The sequence below is a fragment of the Dermacentor albipictus genome, unplaced genomic scaffold (genome assembly GCF_038994185.2).
Source record: "Dermacentor albipictus isolate Rhodes 1998 colony unplaced genomic scaffold, USDA_Dalb.pri_finalv2 scaffold_15, whole genome shotgun sequence".
In the NCBI taxonomy this organism is placed as follows: domain Eukaryota; kingdom Metazoa; phylum Arthropoda; class Arachnida; order Ixodida; family Ixodidae; genus Dermacentor; species Dermacentor albipictus.
Window position 1 is genome coordinate 13,741,991 of NW_027225569.1, and position 27,774 is coordinate 13,769,764.

The following is a 27,774-nucleotide window of genomic DNA, read 5'->3' on the forward strand; positions in this document are numbered from 1 at the left end:
AAGAGCACAAAATACTGATTCCTTATGCAGCACTATATGTCATACATAATAATGAACTTTGTGACACTTCTGTTATTTTTCTGCATCAGTCATTGATGCATGATTTGGTGCAATTTTGTGTCCACAAGTAATTCATGTAATACGTAAAAGCCATTCTGCAAAAAGTGTTGCAAATACAAAACTGCACCATGAAAAATGCAGAGTGAGACTTGATGGCTGCACAACTTGTATAGCTTCCACAGGGTTGCCTGCTAAGTATGGAACAGAGTGCACATTCCCTCATGTTGCAAAAGGTACATTATGCAAACTGATCACTGCCTAAATGGTCACTAAGAGGGACAAATACTACATCAAGTCATAACATTGACCCGTGCCTTACGTGAATGTGTGCTCTAAATTTGATGGTTTCACATTAGTGGCTCAGAGCAGTCTTTTCATGCTCGCAGTTCCTTTTTCTTTATACCAACACAGAAAATCCCGACCTCTCCTACACATACCTTGCTGCATGACAGGGAAATCCCACAAACAACGCTGCTGGCACATTCTGAAAACTTGCACATGTGTTTTGTTTCCCAAGCATCTTAGCTTTCCACCTTTTCGATCTCATTAAATGTCTTGCACGTTCCTTTTTTTTTACGTAACAGGCTATGCTTGTACGGTAAAATTACAGGTTTCCAGATTTCTATCAAATTTTTTTTTAAATTCTCCTGCTGTGCTGATCGCCAGCATTATGTTTACAGATAATTGCACAAGCATGCAGTTCAGGTATGTCGTATTGACCGGCCTGTCTATCTGGAGTTCTCAGCTTTCGAATACTGCGTGGTGGCATGATTTTCCGAACGCACTGGTGGTAAATGCCAAGGCAATCCCTCTAAACACTTCGGAGTCGCCACACAGAACCATTTTGATGTCCCGGTGCTTCACAAGCCTAGCTTGCGTGCTGCCATTAGTCTTAAATTGAAGTCTTAGAACTAAAGTTCGCCTTCCTATGGCAGTTCATGCATTAATTCCAGCCCTGTGTGCACATTTCAAAGCAAGAGCTCATTACATATTACAATTATTTAAAATCTGGTCAAATACAATACCTTGTTGCATCACTGCAATAAGCCAGACAAGAAACTCAATCAGAAGAGAAAATCCGTCTTACATATAGCATGTACCTCGCCTACATACGTGCTTGAAGGGCTTTGACATAGCAATTTTTTTCTGGTAACTTAAGATTCTAGATCTCTAAACCCCAGAAAAAAAATACCGATATGCCTCGGAGTAATTTATTATGATAGCTTTTCTATAGTCAGTTTGGGTTACATTTTCAAGGAGTATACTCTTTTGGGATGTCATGACGTAGTATGTGGTCAGGTGGGAACAGGACATTACGATATTCTGACACTTGCTCCAGCTTGCTTGATCACCTCCCTACTATTCGTTGTGAGGGCCAGCCAATGTAGCAGCATAGCAAACAACCGAATTAGCTGCAGCGAGTGTCAGAATGTTGCAATGTTAAAAATTTAATCATGGGGTTTTAGGTACCAAAACCACTTTCCGATTATGAGGCACGCCATAGTGGAGGACTCCGGAAATTTAGACCACCTGGGGATCTTTAACGTGCACCTAAATCTAAGTACACAGGTGTTCTCGCATTTCGCTCCCATCGAAATGCGGCCGCCATGGCCGGGTTTCAATCCCACGACCTCGTGCTCAGCAGCCCAACACCATAGCCGTTAAGCAACCACAGCGGGTTTAAATAAAATTTCACAATTGCTAAATTTGCTATGGACGAGTTGTATATAGCACTGAATCAATCTTGGCAAAGCAGCAGAGCTGGTAATTGTAAAATTTTTTTAGCAGTCATTAAACAGCACCTAGTAGACGATACATGTATCTGATAGTCTTGCCACGGTCTGCAGTTCTAAGCTATTGTGGCTTAAGCTGGCATCACTATGCCATGCCTGGAGAACCACATACTTATCAGGACATGTGGGTGTTCCAAGCGTCTACTATAGTGAGAGGGCTCATGTCTACTACAGCGAGAGCGCTCATTGTTGCACAGGTGCAACAATGAGCGGTTGCAAAGGTGCAGCACTGCGATTTCGAAGGTTACATTGAGGAGCCGTGCATTAAGTCATGTGCAACTGCTACCGAGCAATAATGCTGGCATTTCTTTTTCAGCTTCAGTATCAAAAACAGGTATTTTTCTATATGAGGGATCGACGTTGGGCTAGTTGGCATTGCATTTCGAAGGCGACACTGTGCATAAAGGTGCAATGCAATGAAGGGTGAACAGCACAACGATTGTCCTTGTCTTATGCACCGTTTCCTCTTCCAAATATTTCTGCTAGTTCTGAAATTTAAAAGGTAAAATTTTGCACAGAGGCACCTTGATGCCAACATTTCATGAAAGGCTTTTTACACAGTTAAAGGCTTTGTTGCAGTTAGCCTTCAGCAATGTTACGAATCCTGCAAGGAAGGGCTGCAGTGCTCAGAAAGACTAATGTTTCGTGCGCTAAAAGTCCTTTGGGGAATAATACCAACACGTAGTGTTGACCTGCGTGTACTTTATGTGCATTGAGGGAATCATAAATAAACTGAAGAATGAGTAAGTATATGGCTGCTGCCTTAAGGTGCTTACCAGTCACATAGTCATGCCCTTCTTGAAGCCTCTTGAGGCTTTCGACTTCTGCCCGTAGGGCTTCATTTTCCGCCTCCAGCTGGCGCACTCTGTCGCCACAAGTGCCGCAAGCTGCATTCTGAAATCATGACAGTGCATGCATTCTTAGGCATCAAAGACACAGAAAAATGGGTGCAGATGTAGAGTCAGTAACATAACTGGGGAATATTACTTCTGGAGGTTGGTTCTGAATGCTGGCCTGTAAGTGAATATTGTCAGTGCTTTTAAGAAACCAGAGGATGGGAACAGAACAGAAGGAACACTTGCCTTTAACGGATTTTACTTGGAAAGGAAATTTGAGATCGCAAAAGATTGGAAAGGATACAATCAGACCTCGTGCCCAGCATTACTCACCACGTGCACCTAGCCCGTTTGCTAACAGAACGAAATTCTTTATTAGACAATGTAATCAATGCAGTGTTTGCACAGCTATCGTCTCTTTTGATGCACATTTTAGACTCTTACACTACCACTAAAGACATTGTCGATAAAAAGCATGAACCGGGCTCATAGCTGCTTAACATGCATGTGTTTATAAAGCCCGATGCTAAATATAAGTAGTAAAGGCAAGGCACAGAAGACCAGGAATCAAGAACACAAACAACAGGACCGGCGTCGGTCCTGTTGTTTGTGCTCTTCTTCTTGAGTCCTGGTCTTTTGCGCCTTGCCTTTACTACTTCCAAGCATGAACCAACTAGCTCAAGCAAGAGTTTTGCTAAATGTAACTTTTCTCTTGTAAACTAAGCCATATGATGCAGTGAATATAGTAGAAAGCAAGCAGCCGAAGCTTGATGTGGGCGAGTTGGTTATGCATACTTGAAGAAAAGAGTGCTATGAGGACGCGGATTAAAAGAAGAAACATTTACGACGGACAAGGCGCTACTTCCAACTAAATGTTTTTTTGAAGAAACAGGACTAAGTAGATGCAACATAGAATGGCCCATCGTGACATCACGACCTCCCTATCTCATTAGAAAAGCTATTTCTTTTTCGGTAAGCGACACTGAAGGGCAGCTAATGCACGTGCCATTGGCCTTTGCAATGTAGAAAGCTTCTAATATCTCCCGTTCTAGTCTATCTCTTAAAGTAATGTCGTATATGAGATACCCTAAAGTTGCCAACAGGTTTATATCGGTCAAACCGGACGGTGTTTTAATTAAAGGGCACGTGAGCAGAATTGGGCCGTAAATAACAATGCGGGGGCCATCTAGCAGAACACTGTAAACGTCACAATTGCCGTCCATATCTTCGCGAGACCAGGTTTCTGGCACGGTCTAGAGATAGACTAGAACAGGAGATATTAGAAGCTTTCTACATTGCAAAGGCCAAGGGCACATGCATTAGCTGCCCTTCAGTGTCGCTTACCGAAAAAGAAATAGCTTTTCTAATGAGATAGGGAGGTCGTGATGTCACGATGGGCCATTCTATGTTGTATCTACTTAAAGTCCCGTTTCTTCAAAAAAAAAATTTAGTTGCAAGTAGCGCCTTGTCCGTCGTACATGTTTCTTCTTTTAGTCCGTGTCTTCGCAGCGCTCTTTTCTTCAAGTAGAAAGCAAGCAACAGGAAGAAGCAGAGGACAATGTTTAAGTCTACAGAGCACCACCACACAACAGCCGTCGATGTGTAGAACTACTGCATTCATCATGCAGTGACAGAGGCAGCATGGCCACCTAATCCATAGCAGCCTCACAGTTGGTGCATAGAAATAGGTTTCAAGTGCACTCTGTCCACTGTCACAATGGCAACCTTACTGACAGTGATGCAACGAATCAATGCAGCAAATGAATGTAGCGCCACCATGCATTGCAATGTCTACTGTGTGCCAGCTCCCCAAATTTCACACCACCAAAACTATGTCATGATACAGCAATGGCACAACTTATGTAAAAAGGACATGGTTGTGACATATTTTGCATGTTCTCCACAACTCAAATGTTTTTCTGCATAGTCATAAAGTATACCTTTAAATGCATGGTGTATTATATATGACATATGCAAGACCACTTGTCGAAACGTTGGTTCCTGCATTCACTTTGTTCATGTTTTGCTCATATGCAAGCTTATGTAATACCCCAATCACACAGGCACCCGCAAACTCCTTTTAACTCCATTGTCTTTATCTCGATGCGCTGGATGTCACACGGTCGCCCTTCCGCTGAGGGAGCTTAAAGGAGCGTTTGCTCAAGGGAGATTGGCAATTTCCCTCAGCAACTGAAGGAAGTACTCTTGTGCCTATACTTTTTGTTGTAAAAGTGATAATTTACTTATTGCTCGCACTAAAAGTAAAGTAGCGTGCATTTGGAATGTTTCCATTGAATTAAATAAAAGTCCAAGCACAACTCGGCAACAGTTATGCTTGCTGCTGCACAATACTCTTGACCTAGGCCGCTTGGCACCATGTTTTTCTCATCTTAGAGGGCGTTTACATGCCTGTCAAGTTCATGTAAACTCTAGCCAGTCAGACTGAACAAGCATCGAGTCAGGCTGAGTTAGCCTGACCCGTTTGAAGCGTACATGTAAATGCAGATGGGTCCGGCCCACCAGCACCGAGACTTGTGCGGGAACACTGGGATGTCGTAATTTATGCGGCTGCAGCAGATATAGCATCAGGACAAGGTCAAGACAATGCACTGTGCAGTGCAACCTCATCATAGCAATAAGACCGATGAAATAGAGCTGTTGCAGACAGCAGTGGGAACAGGAAGCCCAGTTCCAACACGTCCATCTCTCGGCTCAACGCTGTGTGCCGTCGTCCCTACTCGTCAGAAGCAAGTTAATGTAAATGCAGTAAGGTCAGGCTCCGTCAGGCCGAATTCCGACTTGACCCGATTTCATCAGGTTCATGTAAACGTGGCCTTTGTCGTGCGGTGGTCGGTGTGGTCACTCATGACTGGCACCGGCACAGTAGACAAAATTAAAGAAAAGCTCAGGAGGTCACCATGCACGAAACGTGTTTTAGTATAGTTTGCAGCAGCTCAGGTAGCGGAACCCAGAGCCAACTTGCTACGCCACAAAGGAAAAAAAGGCAGATAAGCCCTAGCATCGCTGTTACAGCCAGCACACTTTGATATTTAATGAGGTGTATGTTTCTTGCACCAAACATATTGAATAATATTTTTATGAAAGAGTGCCGATTATAACAGCTATGAACGCAATTAGAAGTTACGTTCTTGTACAAAACCCAAACATCGCTGAGCGCACCTCTGGAGGCTACATTTAAAATGCCCCTTGTTGGTCGTGTGACACCACAACTTCCTTGAGGTCGAACTTCCTTATACCCGTGTAACACGGGCACTCACGAACTCCTTCAGGATAAGGGAGCACGAGACTTCCTAAGGGAGTTCGACCTCAAGGAAGTTGTGGTCGTGTCACACGCCCAATAACGAGGTCTTAAATGTAGCCGCCAGGAGTGCATTAAGCGGCGTTTGTTTTTTAAACTAATACAAGAATACAACTTCCAATTACACTGTAGCTATCATAATTAATGCTCCTTCTATAAGAATATTATTGAATGCATTTGATGGTAAAGACATACACCTCATTAAGAATCAAAGTGTGCTCGCTAAACATAGCATTGCTGACAGCGCCATTAGCCACCTGGTGCCTATGTACGCTTTTCCTTGTGGCATGGCTAGCCTCCATAGCGTGGCGAGTAGGCTCAGTGTTCTGTTACCCGAACTGCTGCAAACTATACTCAAAACATGACATTTCGTGCACGGTGACCTTGTGGGCTTTTTTTTTATATTGTCCATTGTGCCATGGTGTCATTCATGAGTGACCATACCGACCACTGCCAGACTAGCACGACAAAGGCCATGTTTACATGAACCCGACGCGAGCTGACCGAGCCCGACATGACGGCATTTACACGAACTCGCTTCTGACGAGTGTGGACAAGTATGGCATACAGCATCAAATTTTTAAAAAATTGAGTTTTTTGGGCCAAAACCACTTTCTGGTTATGAGGCATGCCATAGTAGTGGACTCCGGGAATTTCGACTACCTGGGGTTCTTTAATGTGCACCTAAATCTAAGTACATAGGTGTTTTCGCATTTTGCCCCCACATAAATGCGGCCGCCGTGGCTGGTTTCGATTACCTCGTGCTTAGCAGCGCAAACACCACACAGTGTCAAGCTGAGACTAATGCGTTCGAACTCTGATTGCGGTTCCCTGCTGCCGTCTGGAACAGCTCTATTTCGTGGGTCTTATCGCTACGATGAGGTTGCATCGCACAGTGCCTTCTCTTGGTCCTTAACCTGATACTATTCCAGCTGCTGACGCATAAATAGCGATGTCCCAGCATTCCCGAGCAAGTCTCGGTGTGGCGAGCTGGACCCGTGCGTGTACACATGCACGCTGCAAATGGATCGGGCTGGTTGAACATACCGCATGTAGTTGGGATGACTCAGCTGGACTCGATGTTTGTTCAGTCCGACCGGCTAGCATTTACATGAACTCAACAGGCATATTCTAGGTCGACAAGGCGCCTCAACTTGATTCTGTCGGGTTCGTGTAAACGCCCTGAAAGATAAAAACATGGTGCCAAGAGGCCTAGGTCAAGAGCATTGTGCAGCAGCAAGCATAACTGTTGCTGAATTGTGCTAGGAGATTTATTTAATTCAATGGAAACATTTTAAACGCACGCTAGATCATTTTTAATGAGACCAATAATTAAATTATCATTTTTACATCAGGCCGCTGAGGGAGATCGCCGATCTCCCTTGACCAAAAGCTCCTTTAATCTCCCTTAGCGGAAGGGCGACCGTGCGACACCAAGTGCACTTCCCTCAAGATAAAGATGACGGAGTTCGCGGGTGCCCGTGTGACAGGGGCATGTTCACTGAAGACGTTGGAATGAACGCGTTACAGATGTCCCCCTCCACCCAAAAAGACATGTGGAATGGGATACATTTCAGCTGTTAGAAGCTTATTTTTTTCAAAGGTGTGCCCAGAAGCGGTTGAAACCATTGTTCCTCAGAATTTTTGCTGCATGTTTCGACTTCTACTATAATCCATCAAATATCTGGTTGCGTTCAAAATAAACAAAACTAAAAATACATTAGTGAAAAATGTCCCATTCCTCCAGACTCTTCCCTATGTGCCAAGCTTGGCTTATAAAATCGCAATGCAATTCTCGTCAAATTTTATGTTTGCTCAGGCATACTAGGCCTATGTATACAAAGGCTTGTTTTATCATCACACACAAAAAAAAGACGAGAAATTCTAAGGTATTACATGCCAAAACGACAATCTGAATTTTAGGTATGCCATAGTGGGGGAGGGGACTCCAGATTAATTTTGATCCCCTGCGGATCATTAACGTGCCCCCAGTGCACGGCACAAAGGCGTTTTTGCACTTCGCCCCCACTGAAATGCGGCCACCGCTCTTCACAAGAAAAAAAAATATGGATGCAGTAAACGGCCCAAAGTAATTAGGCATAGAAGTTATTAGTATGCAACAGTGAAAACTTTATTTGGTGCATTTTTTTTTTGGCAATGTCACTAAATACATCAGTACAAGGTGGGCCTAGTGAGAGCTTGTAGTATTTTCATTAACTGGTATTCCAATCTCAGATGCGGGAATCCCTCCTTCAGCCCTTCTAGAAATTAGACTTGTGAAGAGGGGTAGGGTGACCGCAAAATGACCACGCACGTGCGCCGCAAGCACCACCCGGACGCACGATTGTGTAATTAAAAATGGCGAAACCCTATCTTTGCTAAAGTTTGAAGTATTATTAGAAGCGACAGAATGCATGCAACAAGCTTAAAACGTGGTTAGTTTCACTCGTGAAGTGTAATTCAACACTGCACCCACGTGGGCTTTATGTTCGTCCCCTTCTGTCGTTGCAGTTAGGGCCCCTGCGTTGGCGACAAGCCGCGAACGCTTCTTTTCGAGGGCTTTCGGGCTCCCTGCGAGAAATAATGCGCAAATGCAAGTGCTCAAACAAAGCTTCGACAAATACATGCACAAGGGGTGAGAAGAAGCAACGCGCCCTGTTAAGGCCCAAAATGTTCTGAGCCGAGCATAGTAAATCACCGAGCAGGACCAAATAATCTGTATACTTTTTAATGTTTACAGTAAAGCTGTTTCTGTCGCGCTAACAGAGACGGCACATGGAGTGTCGTCATAGCGCTTAAATGTGGAGATACTTCGGTCTCCGTTTTAGGCCTCTTCGAGAGTGCCAGCATCACTTGCGATCGCCAGTCGTTGCTTTAAAGTATGACGGTATATATGCATGCAAATATATGACGTGAAATAAGTGCTTACCGCAGTTCAGAAGGATTGCCGGGGCCGCTGCTTCCCCTTCCTTCCAGTACACTGGCTGCGTACTCCCTCTCAACTTCTTTATGGCACCCTCCTGGGCCACCAGCCTGAAGCCGACATCGGCGTCAGCTAGTGCGCGGACGGGATACACGTCCCATTTCTCCTCCGCCACCCATTTAATCAGTATGTGCGACATACTATCAAAAGTTTATCTACTCACGTGCATTCGACTGATGTGCGCTCTCTTTATAAACGTTTCACAAAGGAATGCAGGCTGTCATAGTTGCTTGCTCTATCTCTATGTAGCCGCCAAATGTGGTAATAAAAAAAGTAAATTCTGTTGGCTGAACTATTACAAAGAGTATACAGAAATCATAAGAAACAATATTTACCTATTATAATAATTTGTGTTCTAACTTATACGTTGTGTGCAATTTAACGCTCTAGGGATGGCTGCTTATCAGTAACAACAGCCAATTTCGAAGGCCGTGTTTGCGCGGGGTCAGGTTAGGTTGACCCAAGCTTGACTACGGCTACGGCCAAGGCAAGGAGCCCAGCGTATGCATGCCCTTGGCTACTGGGTCTGGTTGACGGTCAATAAAAATAAAGTAGACCTACTCATGGTGCAAGAATGGAAGCAGTGCGGCATACAACATTCTACACCATTCCACTTGCGAATATGCATTTCTAAACTTGGAAATCCAAGCATCGTCTAATAATCTGTACTCTGTAATAAAAGCAGAAATTTTCAGATATGTTGCCCTATTATTATTGTTATTACTATTATTTCGCATGGCGCTGTCGTCGTGAGATAGTAAGGCTCTGTTTCCGCACTGTACAAACGAAGTCCTATGCGTGCGTTGTTCGCCCGGACGTGTGCACTCTCAACGTAGTCTAATCGGATGTGCCCGGGAGCGAAAACTCGTATCTATCGTTGATTTGCCTCCGCCGACTGCCGCCATGCCGCCGAAAAGGCAATTTGGCACGTACCTATGGGACTCATCCGTCGAAGTTCCCCCTCGTTCTAAACACAGATTCCAGAAGCGGTCATTTGGCACGGCTTTTGCGCCAGTCGCGATGAGTGAGGAAGACAGCTCAGACGGAAGCGATGCTCAGGCAGACGAAGCACACTGGTCGGCCCCTGCAGGCTCAGATCAGTATACCGAGCCACATCGTGCGGAACACTACCCTTCGCAGTCATGCGATCCACCGCAAAATCCAGTTGAAACTTCATCCTCCGATGGCAGCGGATCAGAACCTGATGCTGACTCTGAGCCAGACCACAGCGAGCGGCAGTGCATGGAGGACTGCAAGGACGAGCTGGTAAGCATGCATTCTGTTGGTTTGGTGGTTTGTTTTGGCTCTACTGATGGCGTACCAACCATAGGGAATCGGACAAGCCTTGATGGAATTAGGAGAAGGAGAATTTAGTCCTGACTAGGAAGAAACGAAAATATTTTAGCAAAATTGAAGGATGAACAATAACACACTGTACTAAGATTCCAGCAAGAAAGCTGCCTTCATCTAGTAAAAATTCTTGTACAGCCTAGCTAGAAACCGTGGCAGCGTTTGGGAGGAATTACGCAGACAAAGCCGGTACAGAATGAAAAAATTCAGCGCAAGTTGGCATTGCGTAATATTTTTCTTCGAGATAGGTAAAAGATTTAAAAGAAAAACGATTGTCTCAGCATCTCTACAAAGGACTCAGTGGGGAAGGGCCTCGGACAAGCTTTCTGACGATAAAGGCGCCAAACATGTATGTGAATAAAAATAACTTCCGCCTTTTTCTTTCTTTTTTAAGTATTAGTAAGGCAGAGCTATACACTGCCATACAAAAATAAAACAATAACCCATTCACAATTCTGTCACTTTCAACGGCCCATTTCACGACGGGGCAATGCGTTTTCTTTCTTTATTGCAGCTGCTATTTGCTGGACAGAAATTGATGTCACAACCCGTTTCGTCTCTTTAGCAAAAGTATTCCCAAATTGTCAGCAAAATTATTTGAAGTTCACGAAAGGGAAGTGAATAAATTTGGCAGAACTAAAGACTTAATTGTGACAAAAACAATTCCTTTGAAAAGCAGAGGGCACATGATTACTTAGGCTTATGCATTTTTTTTAACTTATGCAGCATGTGTACACATTTGAAATTGTTTGCTATAAAGCAATTCGTAGCTTTTCTTTTTTCACGATTATGCGCTGTTTCATTTTCATTGCTTCATCTTATAGATTGCTTGCACTAATGTCATCCTAGCCGTCATGTTGGCAAACCAGCACTGTAAGAAGCTGTGTCCAGGATGTCACGTGCAAGCTATCTGTTCGTTGCCTGTCCCTATAGGCTGCGATAGCTTAGTAAAACTGACAAAAGGCATGATCTGGTAGATCTGTTCTTCGTAGCTGTCCTCAAATACCATTGTTCTCACATGAAAGGTGTTTGGTTATTCCATACCTCATACCCAACTTATTGTTCGGCTGCTTAAAAGATGGCACTGCAGTGTTGCCCTTTCGTAAAGAGAACACTGACTTCAGAGACTTGTAGAGTATGGGGCCAATAAATAGGGTAATAGCAAAATGACATATCATCTGCTACACGTTCGTTGCTGTTCGAAAATTCACAGTGCTTGGTATAATTGAGGAGGGAATAGGTACTCTTCTGCGATGCAGTTGTAATCCAGCAATTGCATTTCTGAGTTCATTTGCAAGTGGAAAGGAAATGTTTTGCATTCCAGTGTACAAAGTGAGTGAGCGAAAATGAGAATTCACTATCGATGAGCAAGAGAGAACAGCAATGTTTGGGACCCTAGCGTTGCTGTCTGTATATGCAGATTGTTTTGCCACAATGCGAATGTTCCGACGAATAAGTTCGTCTTCATATTTTCGAGAGTAAACGTGTTTGCCTGATGATTGCTTACACATATGGATACATGGTGCCAGTGATGAACAAGCAAATGTTCACAAATAATTATTAGGGCTTCTGACAAAATTACTGGTCCTCTGCATGCTTGTGTAAAGGTGCCGATTCGGTATGTTATACATGTGTACGGTGTTGCCTACTTACTTTCCAAAATATTAAGAATGTTGAGCCAGCAAAGTGCACTGCAAATCTCGCACTCAGTTAGAGTTGCTGAGATCACTACTAGAACATGGAACGGCATTTCTCACTTCTGCATGAGTGGCATAGTAGTCGTCTCTGCTGTATCTGAGACATTTAGGCACGGGCACTCATACCTTTGCAGTAAGCATGAAAGGTAAATGTGTTGCATGTACATTGCTTTGCTGTCGCAAAAGTTTGAGTGCCGCAAGAGAAGGAATGTTCATGTGAAGTACTACAGACTTTTTGGATCCAGAGTCAGAAAAATTATACTCACACCATTTATTACTACTTGAGCTTTCTTTAAGCTATAACAGTACACAATAACAAAGCATATAAATTGTTTCATGAGTTCATGTAAAAACTGCAGTTAGTTAAACATCAAAACTACTCATGAAATCGAGTTAAATAGGATGCCATGATTTTTGCATGGCAATGTGATATTGAACAACTCTTAATGTGGTACGAAACACACATTAGAAGCAAACTTTCTGTGGTGAAACAATGTGCAGTATTCCAGAGGCATTGCACTTGAATGAAAGAATGACAGCTCTCACCTTCTGTAACTGTCCCTCAGCGATTACATTCATCATCTGCAAGTGCTGACGGAGGACAGAAAGCAATGGCTAAGCAGCATTATACAGCTGCACAATGTCTCGAACCAAAAGTCGCTGCAGAAGAGGTACACCACAATTTTTTCCAAGAATCTAGTTTTTCCTATCCATATAGTTATATGCATAATATCATTTAAGCTGTGGGTATTTGTTGGCCATCGGAAAAAAAATTTGCAGCACTTCATAAGGGTCTACTCTCAAAATGCTTCTTTTTAACTCATTTTCCATGCCTGGAACAGCAGCTTCATGTACATGTCTAAACATCTTGCTCTAACTGTCCTGTTGCTAAACCATCATAATTTTTTTTTTCTGTGCTAGGATGAAGACCTGTTTCCAGGATCCAAGGTAACAAGAGCTGAAAGCTTGTTGATGGTAATGGCTCACAGCCTGCGCCATGGTTCTTCAAAGGAAGCCACAGAAAGCTTACTCCAGCTTCTGAGTGCTCATTTGCCGGCAGGAGTGTCTTACCCAACATCAAAGTACACCTTCTTTCGGCACTTCTGTGGTGCTGGCAAGCAATATGTAAAGCACTTTTATTGCAGCAGATGCAGTGCATACATCGGCGAACTGGTGCAAGCAGAAAATGTGACATGCAACCAGTGCAGCTTAGCACATATTGGTGAAACCTTAATGAAAAGTTCATCTTTTTTTCTTGTTATGGATCTAAAGAGCCAAATCCGTGACATCTTGGAATCAAAAAGTCTGCAAGAAACCAAGAAAGCTGCATCTTTTGATGTGAGTGACATTACTCAGAGTTATCAGTACCACAAGTTGCCATTGGGACCAAATGATGTCACTTTAACTTTTAATACTGATGGTGTGCCCCTTTTTGAAAACTCTAAATCCAGTATGTGGCCTCTGCTTGCAATGATAAATGAGCTTCCCTACAAGCAACGTATTGAGAACCTCCTGCTAGCAGGACTTTGGTTTGGTCCAGGAAAGCCAGCAATGAACTGTTTTTTAATTCCTTTTATAAAGGCCATGAATGAGCTGTCATCGAGTGGAATTCTGTGGAACGACAAAGATGGAGTGCAGCAGACGTCAAAGGTGTTCCCAGGTCCATGTGCTGTGGATAGTGTCGCTAGGTGTGAGCTGATGAACATGACTCAGTTTAATGGTGCATATGGGTGTGCATGGTGCGAAGACCAGGGACAAGTTGTTCCTAAAGGCAAGGGATTTTGTCGCGTATATCCGCCAAGTGCCTCAACACCCAAGCTGAGAACACATGAATCCTTTCTTCGGCATGCCAGAAAAGCTAAGGAATCCCCAAGTTGCGGCATCAAAGGAGCAAGCGCACTCACACAGCTTGCATTTTTCAGATTTGGTACAGGATTTGTTGTGGACTATATGCATGCTGTTTGTTTAGGATTTGTTAGGGCTACATATTTCACGTGGCTGAAGTCTGAGCGCTGCCGAAAATTTCATCTTCGACGTAATCTTGAGGATGCAAACAGCTGTCTGTTGAGCCTCACTCCAACGTGGGAGCTGTCAAGGCTCCCGAGGTCATTGCATGATGCAAAGGACTGGAAGGCTGCCGAGTGGAGAAATTGGCTGCTATATTATTCACCACTAGTACTGAAAGGGCGCCTTCCAGAAAAGTACTACAAACACTGGATGCGATTTGTGGAAATTATGCATCACCTCCTTGGCCCGTGCATCTGTGTTGAGCAGCTGGTCATGATGAAAAAAGAAATGACACAGTTTCTATTGGAGTATGAGGAGTTTTATGGTACAGAGTGCATGAGTTATAATTCTCACTTGCTTACGCACCTTGTGGACAGTGTCATCAACTGGGGACCCTTGTGGGCATATTCCCTCTACCCATTTGAGTCAATGAATGGAACACTAGGTCGGCTTGTATGTGGAACCAGGTATCCGCAATTCCAGATTGCTGACAAATTTTGCATCTTACAGGCCCAAACTAAATTGTGGTCATCGAGACACATAGAGAAAGTGCACAGAACTCTAGAGACTTCTTTCAAAGCTCTTGTGAAGGGCTACTCCTTGCGAAAAAATGTCGTCAGCGTTGGTTCTGTGTTACTGCTAGGCAAGGGAGACCAGAAAGCAGACAGGAAAGAATTTCACAAGATGGTAATTGGGTCATTTCGTTTCTGCACAGCACGTCTTGACAAATCGAAAAGAAAAAATTCTTACGTACACGCGAATGGTGTTTTTGGGCGCATTGTTCAGATTTTTCTCATGGACAGCAGCTCATCAGTAAACAATAGCCAGGAAGTGGAAGTTTGCATGGAAATTTTGAATGTCAAGCAGAAATTGCTGAACAACCTTTCTGAAAGTAAGGTCTTGCAGTTTGTTGAGGTATTTCCACCTGTTCAGAGCTGTGTTGTCAAGGCAAGATGCCTAGACAAGTGTATCTTCTTAAATGACGCGGGGTCGCTTTTTTTGTGCTTACTGCATGACAACATGGTACTGGAATCCGTGTGAGTTTGTGACAATTTCTTTTGTACATGTCTTTGTTGAACGTACAGAAACGGGCCTGTCAGCTTCAAACTTAGCTGAACAGTTGTTTACAAAGAAGTGACTTGCGAGCTGAAATTTGACGTGGAAAGGTTGACAAGGAGTGACAGATTGTGTACACTTCATATTTTGCAATGACGACTTGAAATATGGAATTCAAATCGAATATTAATACTTTCTTACTCTTGTGAAAGTCACTAAAGGAGCTAGCTGACAGCGTGTACAACCATGTCAAACCCATTGCTGAAATTATTTCACCACCACTTTTTGCTTCCAAACTTGCGGATAGCTTCTGAGAATCCAGTACCGACACATTGCTTATTCCTTAATTAGAATAATTTGCTGAAATGTTTTGAAAGATCCACATTTTTTCTGTGCAGTGCCTCTGCAGTGAATTGTTTGCTTTGTTTCTTTGTGTACTCTGTTTCAGTGCCATCTAGGAGTAATTCAGATTGCTTGTTAGGTGTCACTTGCTCTGAAAACTAGTTGCCGCTTGTCTCCTTTCAATTGTAGTTCATGAGTTGAGGTTGTTTGCATGATGCCTGTCGCTGCATTGTGGAAATTTTACCTGGCCATACATTGCACAAATCAGTTTTTTTATGGAGTCTTCGGTATTTCAGTCTTTTGAGGGAGCAGCTAACAGATTGAAGCTTTCTTTTGTTGATACTGTACAGTAATTATTACATGTGCCCCTACTTTCTCATATAGTCTAAGAACATGTTTCATCATAGCACAAGAAAGAAGCACATGACCTGAAACAAGTGTATTGTTGTTACGTTCTACCGGCCAAAGGCCAGCAGCTACGCGATGAAATCCAGGCCGATTCGCAGAGCAAAAAGACGGCGCTTTATTTCCAGCTCGGAAATATATATAGAAGAGAAAAGAGAGAAAGAAAGAAAGAGGGACCATAGACGCATGCGCGGAGAGGCGCACGTGGCTCCGAATAGGTTATCTGCAGCATTCCTTTCCCCTAGTAGCCGTAGCGCTCCACTGGCTTTCTGGTTCTTGTGCAACGACGAAGGTCAGGAACAGGCCTTTCGGGAGGGTCTTGAGCCTCGTTTATCGGTGCCCGTAAGGTCGTCGGAGGCGATTCCTCAGGACTTGATATTTCTCTGCTTCTGTCTGTGTCTGATGAACGCTTCCGGATCTGGTCGACATGTCGTCGAACGACACCGTCCTCGGTAGCCACAGTGACTAAACGGGCACCACTCGTCGATTGTACTTTGCCTGGTGTCCACTTTTCTCCTATGCCGTAGTTGCGCACATAGACGGCATCTCCAGGGGCGAAGTACCAACTGGTGGAATCAGCCGCTGGATCCTTGGGCTTTTCGTGGCTCCTGGGAGGAAGACACATATCTAGTCTTGTACGCAAACGGTACCCAAGAAGAAGTTCAGACGGTGAAAACCCTGAAGCCTGTTGCGAATTTCGGTAGTTACAAAGAATTCTAGCCAAGGCAGTTTCCAACTCCACACCAGGCATTCTCTTCAAGCCCTCCTTGATAGTTCTCACTGCCCGTTCGGCGAGACCATTGCTTTGAGGGTGATAAGGCGGGGTGCGAATATGCTCGATTCCATTTTTCTGCACAAATACAGCAAACTCTGAACCGGTAAAGGGCGTACCGTTATCCGTAACTATGCTGCGGGGCAAACCGAACCTGCTAAACAAGGTTCGCATGCAATCGGCAGTTGCCTTAGCGGTTGCTCGAGATACTGGAATGGCTTCTAGCCAATGGCTGTGTGCGTCGACGATTACCAACAACATCTTGTTTGCAATGGGCCCTGCGTAGTCGGCATGCAGCCGTGACCACCTCTCTCGCGAAATCGGCCAGCTAACGGGGTTCCGCGCAGGTGGCATGGGCAGAGCCTGCACACAGCTTCGACAGTCTGAGACCATTATACAGATGTCTCTATCTAAACCTGGCCACCAAAATCTAGCTCTCGCCCTTGTCTTCATGGTAGACGCCCCCTGATGAGACTCGTGCAGCATCTTCAACAGTTTCCCACGCGCCTCCCTTGGTATCACCACACGATGGCCCCAGTACAACAGCCCCTTCTCTACAGACAATTCGTGTCATCTTTTCCAGAATTCCGCCATTTCTCTGCTGTCATCTTCTACGACGGAGGGCCACCCTTCAGTCACGTACCTGCATATCGTCTGCAAAAAACCGTCAGCTGCTGTGAGTGCTTGAATCTTCTGGTGGGAAACCGCTGACTGGTCCCATTCGTCTATGCTAAGCACCATTTCCGACAGATCTTCGGTTTCCGCTAGCGGCTCCTGCAGCGATTGAGCAAACGGCTTAGAGCATCAGAAATTAGCATCTGTTTGCCAGGTTTACAGATCAGCTTGTACTGGTATGCCCCGAGCAAAAGCGCCCAGCGCTGAATTCGGGCTGCAGCCATGACAGAAGTTTGACGATCCTGTCTGAGAAGGCCCAACAAGGGGCGGTGGTCCGTTACAAGCGTGAACTCCCGTCCCAACAGGTAATCGCGGAACCGTGTCACGCCAAATACCAGGGCTAAGGCCTCGCGCTCAATTTGGGAGTATTTTCTCTCTGCTGAGGTGAGCGTTCGTGATCGGAAACCAATTGGCCTGTCTTCACCATTTATTCGATGGAAAAGGGCAGCACCGACACCGTAAGGTGACGCGTCGCATTCCAACATCAGCTCAAGCTGCGGATTAAAGTACGTTAGCACTGGGGCTGAACACAAAGCATCCTTGGCCTTCTGGAATGCCGCGTCTTCTTTTTCGTGCCAAACTCATTTTGCACCTTTTTCAAGAAGGCTGTACAAGGGTGAAAGTATAGTGGAAAGATTTGGCAAAAATTTGTTGTAAAATGTAACCATTCCCACAAAGGATCGCAACTCAGCAACATTTCGCGGTGAAGGGGCTAGCCTGATTGCATCCACGTGCTTCTCGAGTGGATGTAGCCCTTCAGCATCGATACGATGGCCAAGATATGTCACTGATTGTTCACCAAACTTGCACTTGTCGGCACGAAGCTTGATACCGTTCTCGCGGAAACGCTGTAGCACAGCTTGCAGGTTTACGTTTTCAGCCTCGCTGCTCTCGGCTATCAGGACGTCGTCTAGATAAGCCTGGGTCCCTTTTAGTCCTTGCAGCACAGATTCAATTTTCCGTTGGAATATCGCTGGAGCTGATGCGATGCCAAACGGTAACCTGTTGTAGCAAAAGAGCCCCTTTTGTGTGTTTATCACTGCTAATTTCCGCGAATCTTCATCTAGCTCGACCTGATGGTAAGCATCGCGAAGGTCTAAAATACTGAATTTTTTTCCTCCACACAGGTTTGCAAAAATATCGTCTATGACAGGCAACGGGTACTGCTCAACATCGCACACAGGGTTTAGTGTAACCTTGAAGTCCCCGCAAATGCGCACTGTTCCGTCCTTCTTCAAAACTGGCACGATGGGCGTTGCCCATTCGGAATGAGGGACTGGAGATATTATGCCAGCTGACACTAATCTGTCAAGCTCCTTAGACACTTTATCTCGAAGTGCAAAAGGAATTTTCCTTGCCTTGAAGAACTTGGGGTTTTCTCCGGCCTTGATGTGCAGTCGGGCTGGCGGGCCTTTCATGAGACCAGCGCCTCCTGTAAAAAGGTCGGAGTGTTGCTGGAGCAGTGTCGGCACGTCCTCCAAGGCTTGTTTTGGCACAGGAGCCGTCGAATACACGCTCAGCACCTGAATGCGTTCGTCTGTTAATTTTTTCAGCAGGTCCCGACCGCATAGACTGGGGCCATTGCAGTCTAAAACTGTCAGACTGCACTGCACTGTTGTACCGTCGTAGGAAACTGGCATTGTCAGTGCTCCCAGAAGCGGCAACTTTCCGAGATAGCATGAAAGCTGCACTTCCGCCTTTTGTAGCTGCGGCCATCTGTGAGAGTGCAATTTGTAAATGCTCTTGGGAATGACACAAACAGGGGAACCAGTATCGATGTCCATCATTATTTCAATGCCATTCCACGCGAACGATTTCCTGATGGGCGGTATGAGAGAGCGCATGGTAGTCAAGGACCAGATTTGTGACGCGCTGCTATCACTTTCTTCGCTTTCCGTCGCCTGAGCAGTTACTGCTAGCATTTTGCTTGGTTCATTTGCCGCACACATTCTCGCTAAATGCCCTGGCCGTGCACACTTGTAACATTTCCGCTTGATTAGTCGACAAGCATTGGTCTTGTGACCACGTCTACCGCAACATTTGCATTGTTGCACGCCTTGCGACTTCGCACGCGATTCGTATTGCCCAGAGAGCTTTAGCAATCTTGCTTGTTCTTGGTCTGCAACAATACCTTGCGAATCGCGTTCAGCGCTCTCTGCGGCAAGTGCAAGAGCCTCGGCTTCTTCAAGATTCAGATCTTTCTTCGCTAGCAGCTGCTTCTGCACATTCTTGGATCTGACGCCGCACACAATACGGTCCCTTATCATTCTGTCCAGCATAGTTCCAAAATTGCAGTTGTGTGCCATCTGCCGTATTGCCACTATGAATGCATGTACAGATTCCCCTTCTTGCTGGCAGCGATGGAAGAACTTGAAACTTTCAGAAATTTCATTCGGTACCGGGTCGTAGTAGCTGTTTAACATCTGCACAACTTCTTTGTAGGTCAGGGCGTTAGGCTTTCGCGGGGCTACCTTTCCGTTCAAAATTTCTATTGTCCTTGTTCCAAGCGCAGCTACCAGCAGGGCTCTTTGCTTAGCATCGTCCTTCACATCATTCGCTTCGAAATAGGCTTCAACCTTGACTAAATACGCCTGCCACTTATCTTTTTCGTCTTCAAATTCCGGTAGCCTGTGTGCCATGGTCGGTGGTGGGTTCCTTCTGCTTGGCTTCCTTGCTGCAGCAGAATCCTCGTCGCCACTGTTACGTTCTACCGGCCAAAGGCCGGCAGCTACGCGATGAAATCCAGGCCGATTCGCAGAGCAAAAAGACGGCGCTTTATTTCCAGCTCGGAAATATATATAGAAGAGAAAAGAGAGAAAAAAAGAAAGAGGGACCATAGACGCATGCGCGGAGAGGCGCACGTGGCTCCGAATAGGTTATCTGCAGCAATTGTTTTTTTTTTGCAATGATTAAGTAAAAATACAGTTCCAATTTTATCAAGGTATGCAAAATATCACATCAGGGAAGTGCATTGTGAGAGCAAGTACAAAAACATTCGAATGTTTTGTTCGAGCTTACTACATGTTCTTGGCATCCAAATGTTGTCTATGCTATACCACCTTGATACTTGTCAATGGACTAGGTTGTAGCCTTATATGAGTGCTGCTAGTAAACCAAAATGTTTGACCAATGCCAGAAGAAATGCTGCTAAATTCCAATGTTTCCGAAACGGAACATTGTGAAAGCAGTCGTAAAGGAAAGTAGATATGGATAAGCTTTTTTTTTTTTAGGACTTAGCACCACATTTCTAGAGGTGCTGACGCCAGAAGGCATATACTTATGTTTTATTGCTCTGAATTGCCAGCCTTATGCAATCTAAGAAATTGTATACATTCATGTTTAATTCATGTATATGCTGTGATGACAAACTGTGTTTTACATTTGCTATTTACATCCTGTGTGTAGACCCAGATGAAATATTTCTGCAGTTAGAAAATCCAGGCAATGATAAATATATTAATTCAATGTTCCACTTTGCAACATCAGCCTGTAAATGGTTAAGAAATGGTGACACCAGTATAGACTGGGTTTACTGGATGGTTGTTTTATAAACATTGTGCAGTGGCACTGCAGCATAGGTGTTTTACATGCCGAAAGTTTGGATGGTCATACTTCCAAGTTATTGTCGGTGATTTCCATGTGTGTTAAGTGACATCTACTGCAAGATGACTACATTGAGTGATGACAGTGTTTGCACCCAAGGCTACCTTAACAGAGAATAACTTAATGGTAGAACTTAAATGTGCCTAGCCTGGAAGCTTCTGAGTATTTTGAGCATTTATGAAAGGAATAGTATTTTGTAAGGTTTCTGTTGATATTACTGAACTGTTTGTTGAAGTATCATATGTTGCTGATGTTCTGTGTGTTCGCTTATAGATAAGAAATGCCTTCTGCCCTGTTCTGAAGCCATAAAGAATAAAAATAATTTCATACTGGTAATTATAGTCTCAATGCTGCCTCATGAAATACAATTTTCTGCATCAAGAATACGAAATTTCTTACATCAATTTTGTTGCTACCATTTACACGTCAATGAACTGTGCAAGGTAGGTTCATAGCGTAATCTTTGATATACTTAAAGATGCTAAAATGTATAAACTGCTACATTAAATTTGAGGCCTATATTCTGGGCATGACTCGTCTTCATCATATTTCATTTTCTAAAGTACAAATACAATTTGACTATGCACACATTCAAATTTGAATTTCTGCACAAGTTTTTGCCACACACCTTGCAATAAAGTGTTATGACTGGCCTGCAGTGAAACTACAAAAGGCATGCTGCTACTTGTCCGTAGCTCCACCCATATGTAGCAAGACATGCTTAAGATACTTAGAGGTGCACCCATGCCTTCCTGTTATTTCAAAAAAGAATGGAACTTCGGCAAGGTTGACATTTAATTGGTACAGTTCCGTGGTAAAGGTACAGTGAAACACAAGGACACAGAAGTAGGATGGATCGACACTACAAGTGCTTTTTGTCTGTTTTTAAAAGAAAACCTTTGCGCAACTTGTACAAGAAAGTACTGGGAAGACCATCTGTTCTTATATAGTACTTGGACATGCCGTTTGGCTTCACTGTATTGACACCTTCATGACAGTTCCGAGAGCTGTAAGGACCTGCATAATGCTAGCTGTTCTTGATAATTTCAATGCACACGATATGTACACACCCTATTGTGTACTATTTTGCCTTAGCCATTGTAGCCCTGCTGTACACTGCACAGCCACTTTCTGTGTATACTTTTCAAACATTGCAATATCCACATTAATTAAAGCAAGGTGAACAACTCCGGAAACTGCATTTGGGGCTATTGTGGGTAAATACGAAAGAGTGCATTATTTTGCGGTGGCCCTAATCCTGTACTTCAACTTACAACTGCCTGTGCAACAAAATTTTTAATTGGTTCAAGCTCTGGCCAGCCTAATTACACCATTTCATGTTGCAGCTTAAACAAAATAATTTATTGTTCCTGTAAATTGTATGTCACGTCTTTGGCTCGGTTCAGTTGTTGGCATTTCACCATGGAAAATCGATAGTATTTCATCAATAAAAAAATTATTGTGTAGTTATCAATAAAATTTTTGTTGAAGTATCATGGTGCTGGCTCAATGAGTGTGGAAATTTTGTGGAATTTCTATTGAATCAATAATAGTACAACAAATCAACAATGGAAATTCAACAACCATTTTTGTAAGGGTAGGACTGGTACTCCTGCTACCACGAGGGATTTGTGGCATCGGATGAACCGTACCCCGCACCTCCACTAGTTTCGTCATGAAAAGACAATTGAAGATCTACCCGGCGTCAGCGAGACAGACAGTTGTACAAGATGGCGGACACAAAACTCAAGCCAGCGTCCTCAGCCTATGCTTCTTCTCCTTCAGCGCCCACCTCTTGCCGAGCGCGCGTTCCAGTCACTTCTTTCTCAGCGCTGGCGCGTGACACCTAGCGGCAATATGTTGCGTTTTTCTGTTGTTATGAGTGTAGAGGGGGGCGGCAGCGCATGTTTCCCGGTCGCTCCTGCAACGAGCGTCAGAAAGTCTTGAAGTTACTTGGAGACAGCCAGGGATAGGAGTTGCCGAGGCTCCGATTGGGGTCACGAAGCTTGGGCCCGAAGCCTGACGCCTCTCCCTAGCTCCCAGTGGATGTTGACATTCCGTACCACCTCGACGTTCCTATTCCTTTCTACCGATTCTTCTCTTCCGTCTCGTCCTTCCAACGGGCATTTGTGGCAGTGCCTCACTGGCCGCAATTTGGCACTTTTTTTTTTCTGGCTGGTGGGTGCGTGCTACTCCAGGCGGCTCTTGATTGTCGTCATTTTGGCTCTGACGTACCTCTTCGACGGTATTTAGCTATTTCCGTCATTGTGGCAAATTAGTCACGGCACTCAACTGTTCTCGCGCACGGCAGTTTTAACAAAAGCTTGCCGTTTGAAGATGTTTCTCTGGTGGATAGAAACTGTAATTCAGTGTGCATAAAACACATTTTACTGTCGATACGCATACAGACGCATAGTGAATAATTAAAAATCAGGCAAGTTTCGTGAGGTTTAAAACAATAAAGCTCCATAGTTAAGCCACATCAGTAGAGCGAAAGTAGACGGCACAGACCGTGTTCACAATGAACGTGGCGTAAGCTGCGATTTCATAGGCTGCTCATGCAATGGGCGCCTGCAATTCGGAGCCTGTAATATGTTCTACACTGAACGAATTCTTTTGCCATGGCAGACTCCAGTGCAATACCCTTCTGTTCAATTGTTTTGCGCCGGCTGGATACTGCAACTGCTGGTGATCAGGTTGGACTACGAAGTTCCATAGAGGAATACATGTAATTTTTCGATCGTCCACACTAATGCCAAACATTGACCCTCAATTGCAGAACAACTCTGTTCGCGAAGCTAAAATTGACGGTTCACATACGACGTAGAGTGGAAGAGACCATTAGGCTTTTCCACGAAAACAGTACCTACACAGCTGTCGACAGCGTCAGACAAGAGCGCAAACTCCCATTTCAGATCAGGTGCTTTCGCAATGGGTTACAAAATAAGGCTTGCTTAAGCGCTTCAAACGCTGCTTCTCTTTCGCTGTTCCAGATTAGTTCGATCCTCTCCATCTTATTTGTTGTCTCGCTGAGGGGGTGCGCATTTTATGGGAAGCGAGGCATAAGGTCGCGGTAATAATCAGCTAACCGAAGGAATGAGCGAAGCTGCTCCTTTGTTTCTGGTATGGGAGCATTACAAATTTTGCCTACTGTGCTCTCCACTGGCTGGATGTCGCCGTCTCCCAATCGATCGCCTACGATGATGGCGGAGGTCATCTTAACTTCACATTTCTGCGACTCGATCTTTAACCCTGTTTCTCGGGCTTCGTCTCGTCTTTGCCGTCTTGGAGAGGGGTTGTGCTTTTTAAGACAAAAGCATAGGGAGCTCATAGCCAGATAACCTTGAAGAAACGCGTCAATCTGTCCAATGGTACAGAAAATATCATAATCAGTGATGGTTGATATTTGCTTACGCAGAGGCTAGAAGCATTCAGCAAAGTGTAGCGAGCAGTTCAAATATTCATTGAAATCACTTATACAACACACAGAACATCATACGTTTCAATAGCCTGCTTAGAGGATGCAACGTAAAGTCGAAGAGACACGTCATTGGCGCGAGATTGAACCCGCTATACGAGCCTGCCAAGCCGCAGCTAAGCTTCGAAAACGGGCCGAAGAAGCCGCACTACGAAATCAGCAAGCGACAATGCGACACTGCGCATTACCAAGTGTTCACCAGGCTTTCGCCTTCGTGTGTTACAGAAGTGTAACACGCTGCCCGAATTTTTATGGAAAGCGGGGGATCAGGTCGCGGTAATAAGTCAAGCCAAGGAATGAGCGAAGCTGTTTCTTCGTTTGGCGTTTCGGAGAATCAAAAATTTTCTCTATTGTGCCCTCCGGTGGCTGGGTAGTGCCTTCTGCCAATCGATTGCCTAATATGATGGCGCAGGCCATGCGAACTTCACATTTCTGTGCCTTGATCTTTAACGCTCCTTGCCGGGCTCTAGAAAACAGGTGTTACAATCCTTTTAAATGTTTTTTCCACGTATCGGTTGCGACGAGAAGGTTGTCTTTGTAGTGTATAACATTCGGTACACCAAGGAATATCGTTCTCATCAGATTATAAATACGGCCGATGCAGTCTTGGTGCCGAAGGACATACTGACACGTGTTCTCATTTCGCCTTTTTCTGGGAAATGCATTTCACCTGCTAGCAAATGAAAGTTACCATTCAGAGCAACACGCACCTGCATGACTTGGAACTTGCTCGAACGTGAACTATGTTTCTATCTATTCTGCATGTTCTAAGCGAGCGTTGCGTAATATATAGTATGTGGAACGCGAATGGTATTGTATTTTCTGGAAGGTGTGCGACCACCAGCGATTATGCTGGAAGTTTCGACGAGTCATGTATAAACGCCGACGCGCTTGACCCGCAGATCGGATTTGAACGAACGCCGACTATGCTCGCAGCGTTCTTCGAGATTCGAGTGTGAAAAGTATGGGTTTTACGTGCCAAAACTACGATTTGACTACGAGACACGCCATAGAGGGGGACTCAGGAATAATTTGGACCACCTGGGGTTCTCACGTGTATTCGCCCCTATTGAAATGGGGTCGCTGTGACCGGCATTCGATATCGCGAACTCGTGCTTAGCAGCCCAACACGATAACCACTAAGCAACCGCCGCGGCTATGATTTGAGTTTTACTTGCTTTTCTTGCCACAGGTTCGCCTAACAAAAATTAGTTTCCGGATTCACAGTTTCAGGATTCACAGTTGACCGGCACCACCGCTCTGTATTTGTCGGCGAGAAAACGGATTCCTGAAGTCATCTCTTTTCTTCTGCGTGACCACGTGCACCAACTCCTCACACGGGCCTACAATGGACCATTCCGCGTACACCATCATACGCCTCAGACGTTCACGCTGAACATTAACGGCCGCGAAGGCGTCGTGGCAGCACGCAGACTCAAAACTGCCTATGTTGCCGCCCTTGCCCCCACGATCCCTCCACTCACCCTGGCCTCGATACCTTCAACACTCCGGCGGTCACATCTAAGCATGTTCACTTGGCGGCTCCTCTGGCTTCCGCTCTACGAAGGGGGTGGGGGAGGAGGGGCCGTAGCGCCCCTTGCCTCAGGGCCGGACCGCAGACAACTCGCTCCGCATGCAGCGCCCGTCAAGGAGGGAGAAGTTAGCTTGCGGTCGCGCAGCCTGCGCAGTGCGACATAAAAAATACAAAGAACAATTCAAAACCCAACGCTACCGGAGCTGGCTCGCATTATCTCTGACAAGCTCCGTGCTTGTCCTTTATACCTTGGCAGTTGCACAGGACAAAAACCCTGGCGTTCGCTCTACTGTTTGGTTGAGTTGTCATGTTGGTGGTCTGTATCCTTGCTATCTACCGGGTATTTTCGTATGTATGGCGTAGGTCTGCGCCTGCTGCCTGGGTTGGCGATTTCAGTGCGTTCGATGTGGGCGGCGCGATGCTCCACGTCATGTTTAATGGCCGGTACATCTTGTTTTGTGGCTTGTATATATCGGTGTAGCGTTTGTATGTCTTGTCGTAGGACATTATATTGTGCATCTATACGTGGCGAGACCGTTTACACTACGGTTGTTATAGCTTTGTGACGCCATTGGGGTTAGGCAATTTGCGAGGCATCAAGCCTATGGGCTGTGCTTATTGCGAGAGCTATAGATGTTGTTCTTTGTGCATCCTTAGCTGGGTGTGGTGGTAAAGTCCATAGTCCATTTTTGCTGTTTGGTCCAGTTCTGGTGCTGAGTGGTTAGGCTTATTACGTGTCTCTTCAGTGTTCCCGGTTTTGGCTTTCCTTAGTATTTCTAGCCGAGCCACTAGACGAGCGCTGCTGTTCGTGCTCTGAGTTGTGTCTATTTCGGAAATGGTGTGGGTGAGGGTGAGTTGGACACGTATGGAGGCTTCGGGAAAGTGCTAGTACTGGGAGATGCAGCTTTTTCCTAGCTCACCTGCATGTTGTTTATCTGGCCTGGCTCCCTTGTCCCGGGAGGCCCACCGGCACGTGAGGCCCGAACAACCACCGGGACCTGGGTTATTGGTTCGCTGTCCCTCCCACGTTGCGGTGTCAGGTCTCTCCCTGTGTCTCGTTCCTCAAAATTTGAGCTAGATGAATCATCGCTCTCCGCAAGCAAACCAGTAAAAGCACAAGTTGGCGACGATGGGAAACACCGCTCATTTCTTCCGAGAAACTATGATTTGCGTTCACAGGCGCGTGTGCTAGGGGTCCGCTGGCTGTGGGTGGCCTAATATCAGGCGACTTCCAGTCGACTACGTCAATTTTTGAAGAGTAGAGAGCGCTGCTCCGTGGAATGGATCTAGCGACGGAGCTACTCCCAATCCGCCAATGGAAGACACGGCAGGCACTTTCAATCTCCCAATGCACTAGCTCCGCAAGGAGCAGGAAAACAACTACCGGAAGGGCTCCGAACCTGCCATTGGTATTCATGATCAGTGAAGGTTAGGAGAGTGCGCGACGCACCTGCCGATGGCGGCGGTTGAGTCTGGAATTAGGCGTAGTCGTTCTGGGCGCATCTGTTTAGCAGTAAACTCAGCGGGCTCGTCTTGAAAATGGGTCCGGTATTTGTTGAAAACACACTCACTGCTCACCAAAGTTGTCTAGAGTTGTGCACTATGCTGAGCGGGTGTGCTAATAGCGTTAAAATTTGGCTGGTAACCCACTCGTTACATAAATATTTCAAAAAAATACTGCAGGAACTGCCTAGTGGGATTAGTCAGATAAAGTGTAAGCAATCTTTCAGGTCGCTCATCTTGCACACGTAAGTCTCTGACGTATCCGAAAGAGCTTCGTTGTAGGATGGCGACGTTTTGCTCGGTTAGATTTCTCTGTCTGCTAATCAATCGAAGTTGGTATATCATTAAAGTACTCACCCTT

The 27,774-nt window shown here is 45.1% G+C and overlaps 1 protein-coding gene and 1 long non-coding RNA gene across 3 annotated transcripts in view; both read left to right on the forward strand.

Moving 5' to 3' along the window:
* The window catches only part of LOC135916423 (ipis-1-like), a 59,914-nt gene that overhangs the window by 16,304 nt on the left and 15,836 nt on the right, over positions 1-27,774 (forward strand). The window lies entirely within an intron of this gene.
* Positions 10,120-14,806, forward strand: LOC135916422 (uncharacterized). Its single transcript, XR_010568934.1, has 2 exons — positions 10,120-10,257; positions 12,960-14,806. It is a non-coding gene; the product is annotated as an uncharacterized lncRNA (long non-coding RNA).